Source organism: Capsicum annuum, chromosome 4 (assembly GCF_002878395.1).
Source record: "Capsicum annuum cultivar UCD-10X-F1 chromosome 4, UCD10Xv1.1, whole genome shotgun sequence".
Lineage (NCBI taxonomy): Eukaryota > Viridiplantae > Streptophyta > Magnoliopsida > Solanales > Solanaceae > Capsicum > Capsicum annuum.
Window position 1 is genome coordinate 224,022,072 of NC_061114.1, and position 7,178 is coordinate 224,029,249.

Here is a 7,178-nt window from a genome sequence, read left to right on the forward strand (position 1 = left end):
TTATACAGCCTGGAACTAGAGGTGAAACAATTGTCACTCCGGATATTTACAAAGATGCAACTCAAACAAATATTGATATTGGTTATAAGCCTCGAGGAATGAAGAGGAAGGGAAAGAATGATGTCACAACTTCTCAATTGAATCATATGAGTCAGTCGAAAAAGAAGCCAACTTGAAAGTTCTAGTGCACCAGGAAGAAAATGAAGTTGTTAAATTAATTGTGTTTTTAGTACAATGTATAGTTTGGTGATTAGTTGTATGGCTACGTTGGTATTTTGTTGGGGTTTTTGAAGATTCTGAACTATATTTTGTGGTCAGTTTAGATTAGTTTTTGATGAACACTAAATGTATGGTTGGAGCTCATTTTGAGCAGTTGAATAGTACATTATTGTGTTTAAAATGTCCATCAGTTGGACTTGTGCTCTTGTGCTTTATATAATTATTGAATGGTGGTTCCTTTTGTGTGAAACATTTGACAACTTTGTATCATTTAAATGAATCATTTGAACTCTAAAAAAATAGACTACAGTAACCTAACTAAACCAATTACAAAGTAAAGCAAAATCAAAGCATAGTAAGAGTAATATTTCACAACTTATCTTCATTCTTACTTAATTGTTTCATACACAACATTCTCACTACAACAGGAAACCCAAAGAAAAACAGTCCCATACAAGTAATATGTTTCAGAATTAGCCAAATCAAAGAAACCTAAGCCAATATTTGTCAAAATCTAAGAACATTTCTTGAAGAAATTCCATGTAGCCAAAATCACTATCGCCCCAACGCATATCACTTTAAATTTTCTTGATTGATTCCTCTCTTCTTCAAATAATTTGACTTTTTTCAATAAACCCCACATCAACCTCTTTGCTTGAGGAGGCATTTCATCATCATACCTATCGAAGTAATTGCATCCACCTCTCGCCTATAGGTTTAGAGAAAAAATTAAACTAAAAAATTGCATCCACGAATCAAAGTAATTGCATTTAGTCTAATGAAGCAGTAAAAGACGAATTCCTTTGAAATTTTGCAGCAAAAGAATCTCCGACCAGTGTTGAGTTGTGTCCACAAGGTCTTAATTTCAGCTTTCACCCCACATAAACATACTCCTTTTGGAATTGAAGAAGATGAAGACAATGAAAATGATGAATTGGACATTACTACTAAAAACGTGTAATAAGAAGATATTAATAAGAGTAGAACAGTTTAAATGGAGAAAGAGAAAAGGCAAAAAAGAAATTTAGGAGGAGAAGGAAAATTCCTATTAATTTCTTCTTAGGAGACAAAAATGGTGGATATTAAGAATTGGGTATAAAAAGAGGAAGAAAGAGGCAATTAAGGTTTTAATTGAAAGAAATTGGGTATAAAAAGAGGAAGAACGATCCTCTGGGTTCCACATAAGTTGGTTCCATGACATTTCACGCGCGTCACAGACGTGCGTACACGCAAAGTGCCACGTCGGACAATTGGGCTCAATTGAAATCATTTGTGAAGGAGTAAAGGGTTCAATATGTACCTGTCTTAATTGAGGTGCCTATACGAGAAAAGTGAAATATTTTAGGGGCCTGTATATGTATTCCATCGTTTCTCTGAATCATCAATGATGTTGTTGTCATTCTGGAAACTCTATCTGTAGACCTAGTGAAATCTAATGGTTTCGTAGTCTATGAATTTCCATAAACATTATTTCAAAGAACTATTTGATACAATACAAACTTGGTATGTATAAAAAAAACACCCAAAAACAGTCCACAAACACAACACAAACCCGAGAACCAAAGAGAACAACTCTCGACTTCACCATCAACAACAAAGAACGACGAGATATAAGGTGTTTCACACCAAAAAATAGTAAGGACACGAGATGAACAAGATAAGAACAACAACAAAAATAAGTTAACAACATGACAGGAGGAACAACAATAACAAGATAAAAACAACACACGGTTTTACTAACAAAAGAACAAACGATTACAAGAACACAAACTACTACAAGATTATAATGAAAGTAAAGGGATAGATAGATAGACAATTGAAAATGTAATCTTATGAATCCAAAAGCTTATTCTACTCTTGGACGTACCCTTAACACCACACACGACAAAAACCTATCTCTTACGTGACACTAGATTGGAATCCACCTCCCAAGCATCAACGTTTCTATCAAAATGCAAACACAAGTGATTCCACACTTGTATAAGCCCTAGTTACGGTTTGGTGGCTATTCCAAGCCCTACAACTAAAGGGTGTTACAAGTTTGATCTTTCTTCAATATTCAACAACTTCGTAAATAAACCCTACAATGTTCTATTTATACTACATTACAATAATAGACAAATAACTAAAGGGCCTTTGGTGACTAGTTTTCAAAATGGGTGCCCATTGAGTGCACCATATGGGAGGCTTTGGGCCTCCTTCACACTTAGACTTGTGCACTCTCTCGGTTGCCTTTATCATACTCAAATTTTTTTTATGATGACGATAGTACTCATATAATCCTCTCCATTTTGAGAGGAATTTGCCCACAAATTCATGACCTCACCTCGTTCAATTAGCCATTTTTATTGGTATTGGGTTATTGAATTAACGATTTATATTCCCTCTGTCCCAAATTACCCGTCTCAAATTTCCTAATTTGATGTTTCATTTTACTTGTCTTTTTTCATTAATCAAGAAGAGACAATTTTTTTTTTCATGTTTTACCCTTTGCATTAATTACTTTTCTTTCAAATTAAAATGTAAACACCATTTAATAGGGGTACTATGGTAAACTAGCCATGTTATTAATTATTTTTTCTTAATCAATGTGCCACCTCAATTTGAGACTGGTAATTTGCGACGGAGGGAGTATATTTTTTTATTAGGCTATCAGTTCGATTTCCCGAGTTAATTGTTAAACCAATAGTCTAATAAGATTATATTAAAATTATATTTTTAGTCGCACTTATATAATATTGGTTTTAGATTCTATATACATACTTTATTGTCTTTTGTATTTTATAGTTGTTGTCTTAGTTTTTTTTTTAAATTTGTTTAGACTTTATACGTTAAGAAAGTGTAGAACAACGAAAATAAGAGAATGTAAAGAAAATTAAGGTTATATTTTCTTATTGGTTAAACCAAAAATCGAACCAATAAAGACCAAAAATCGATTAATCGAAAATCGATAACTAATATCTTATTGGTTCAGTTATCAATTTAGCATGTTTACAAATCGAAAACTATAAACCGAATCGATCGATGCACACTCAAAGAATGATTGGGAAAAATTACCATAACAAGAAAACCATCATACGGGTTCTACGTAACTGTTGGGATCGAAATTGATAGAACAAGCAAGAATAAAAATCAGAAAATTGAGAAACAAACTTGGTGAGAATAACTCTTATTTATAGGGCAAGGGTTAGGGTTTATATTATATCTTTCAACTTTCTACGTATCAATCACAACGCCATGGCCAAACAAATAGAAGAGAAAGTTGATTCATGTGAACTTGTCACAAGTCGAATCATACTAAAGGAGATTCAAAAGGAGGTTAAAAAAACTAAAAACGCCAGTACTAACATATTGCTTTCTCCATTATCACTCCATGCTGTAATGAACATGATGCCCGCCGGAGCAACGGGAGATACATTGAATCAGATGCTTCAGTTTCTTGGTTGTAGAGACATTGCTGAATTAAATTCAAAGTTTGCAAATATGGCTGCTGTTCTTTCTAGCAATTCTAATGGTGGTCCTGATTTGAGTTTTCTTAATGGAATGTGGGTGGCTCATACACATCAACTCAGAGACTCTTTCAAGGAATTAGCTATCAGTCTTTATAAGATTGAGCCTAAAGTTGTTGATTTTAAACTAAAGGTGAGTGCCTCATTTAATTTCGTTGTTGTTACTGTTCTTTTTTCTGAAAGCGTCTATATCTCTCTACCTCCACGAATTAGGGTAAGTTTTTCATACACTCTATTCTTTCTAGACCTCACTTATCCTTTTTAGCCGACATATAATATTGTTTGCAATAAATTTTACAGCGAATGAAACAAATTGCAATAACAAATAAAATATGAAGAAACAAGAATTTTATTGATAAATATGTGGGTATAAATTTATTCCTTCCTTGATTCTTCTACCATTAGTAGCATGTAGCTATAGGAAGATTTAGATTTGATCTCCAAGAAAGGAGGGTATGTGGATCTTCTTGATCTATTTGATCAAGGATAGAGGGTTTTTAACCTTTGTGATATTGTAGCCACCAAGCTAGGTTTAGGGTCGTAGCCTACAAAAACTCTAAAAGAAATTGGATTCTTCTTATAGAGTACACAAAATTTCAATGTCTAAAAATATATGTATAATATGTGTATGATCATGTATAATGAGTGTATAATCTATGTTTATCGGCTAGAAACAGTAAATAAGTAAACAGTAAATCTGCATAGAGATCATTTTTTTGTATTTCATTGATACAACGTCAAAAAATTTCAAGTGGGAGAGGGAGAAATACTAAATTAAATTACTCAATATCCACAAATGATACTTTTATTATTCCAGGAAGTCACTGATGGATCAAGGATAAGGTTTTGCTGGTATTTGAACCGCGTACTTCCAAATGGTTTTCTTGTCATCTGTTTTAGCTATTTTGTGTACAATGCTGAATTTCATAAATAAATTGAGTTCAGTATTGGCTTATGGATCGATTTTTACATAGCAAATAAACACAATGAATTCATTATATATTCTGCAGGAAGAGGTTGTAAAAGATGTTAACACCTGGGCGGAGTCCGCATCAAGAGGCCTTATCAAAGATATTCTAAAGCCAGATCACATCAAAGAAGAAACAAAGGTCCTTTTAGCAAACGCCTTGTATTTTAAAGGTACATGGAAATTTGATGAAAAATACACAACAGACAAATACTTTCACCTACTCAACGGTGACAAAATCTCAGTTCCCTTCATGACTGTCTGCAATGAGTTCACCTATGGATCATTTAAAGGCTGTCAAGTTGTTAAAATTCCATATGATATTGGAAAAGAAGTGATTCAGATGATTATTAAGGACAAAAAAGTGGCATGGAAAGAATGTTTTAGTATTGGAATTTGTTTAGTGTTTATGTTTTCGTTATTAGTCTTTCAAAGGTTCAACTTATTTGATTAATATTACAAAGGCTGGCTTTGTGATGGTACTACGTACAATTAGTGATGAAGTGCGACATTGATTTGGTTCATCAATGAATTGTGAAGCACCTTCACCTTCCTATTAGGAAGTAAAAGTGGGAAATTTTCTTATACCAAAATTTAGAACATCCTTTTGATTTGGAGCTCTCCCAAGATTCTAGAAGACTTGGTCTTTTATATATGTTAGCTTTCTATGAAGGCTAATAACATGTTATTTTGTATACTCCTATCTAATATTAGTGTGATGAACCAATCATCCAATAAGAACTAATCCTTATAACTAATTTTGTATAACTAATTCCTACACCTTTGCTTTTTTCATTGTAATCTCAGTATAACTTGTCTCTTCGAATCAAACACCTCCTGATAAATACTTTCTTTAAAAAATAAAATTATTAGCGAAGCTTGACCAAGCTAATATCTCTAGATTTTTTAATCATAAATCTCAAAAATCTTTCTATTTTTTTTTTTTTTAAATAATACCTCACCCAATCAAATATTGAAATTAATTTCTCAAATGCCCACTCGATCAACGCCACAGTCAATTTGCTTTGCTCTTTTTATTAGAGTTTAAGTTTTATGCATCGTCATTACACAAAATATTCTAGACTATCAGTTAACTTGACCTGCTATTGCAGGTTATCCAATTATTTACATAAAAATTAAAAAATAAAAAAAATAGGTTACCTGCAATAGCAAGTCAAGTTTACCTTGATAGTGTAGAATATTTTGTACACAGACGGTGCACAGAACTTAAACTCTAATAAAAACTGACCTCTCTATAATATCACTATGTTATAACGACACTATGCTATAGCAGTTTGATTTTTCCCGGAATCGATTTTTTATGTTATATTTTACTTTTCTATAATAAAATTCTACATATGACAATAATGTTGCTTATTATAGTGGTACACTCTTTGTAAAATTTTCTCTCTATAACGACACACTCAAATATTATGTAATAATATTTAGTTGGAAATGTATTATGTACAAAATAAAATATCAAAATGTTTATGTTAATCATCATTAATGTCATGCATACTAAATTTCATGTACGAATATCTTAAAGGAAAAATTGTGTTTAAGTGGCGCACATCAGTTATCTCATAACTTTACAAGGAAAAGACTACTAATATTTACATTTTTTTAAATTCGTACTCTTTCTAATTTTACATAATTTTGTTTACAATAGCTAAATGAGATCTGAACGTCAAATGTCAGTATACATATATCAAAACACATCTCTAAGTAGTCATGAAATACAATAAGTAGTCATGAAATCCATTGTAGAGAGTTTTGATGGTATAAGTCATAATCAATGACAATTCAAAATAATTAAAAGATATATGAAAAAATTAGGTAAACTTTAGACTTGTTTGAATCGTCATCAAAATTCGAAAAGTGCACATAAAAAATATAAAAAAGGTTAAGAACGTTATTAGAATGAAGGCCTATTTTGTTGGACGTGATTGGAAAAAAACTACCATAAAGAGAAGCCTCGTAACTGTCACGATCCAAGCCGAGGCCTTGGCTGTAATGGACATCCCGAACCACTAAGACCCGAGAGATCCCTCTTAACTCAGCCCACTAGTGATATTATCCACTCTACCCAAACCTGCACTGCTTTAAAATGCGTCACTAGGGAGTAAGACTTGCTTACTTATATACCCAGCATCCCTCCTGTGTTTTGCCGATGTGAGACACCTTATCCTAAGTTGGGGTGTTACATCCTCTCCCCACCAAATGAGATATGTTTTGGCGATGTGAGACACCTTATCCTAAATTGGGGTGTTACATACATCCTCCCTTATGGACTTAGCATCCTCGCCCCACCAAATGAGATTTGCCTAGACTATGGCTGTCAAGTGGGCCGGGCCAGTTAAAACCGAAACCGGCCCAGAATAGTTATCCGGGTTGGTGGGCAGGTTCCGGTCCGGGTTGGGCTTAAGTGGGCCGGGCCGATTCCGGGTTCAACAGTAAAATTTGTAAAAACAACCCTGAACCGG

General features: G+C 33.2%; 1 pseudogene; it reads left to right on the top strand.

The window, feature by feature from the left end:
• The first annotated feature begins 3,416 nt into the window (after window positions 1-3,416).
• Window positions 3,417-7,178, top strand: part of LOC107869438 — a 7,664-nt pseudogene continuing 3,902 nt past the window's right edge.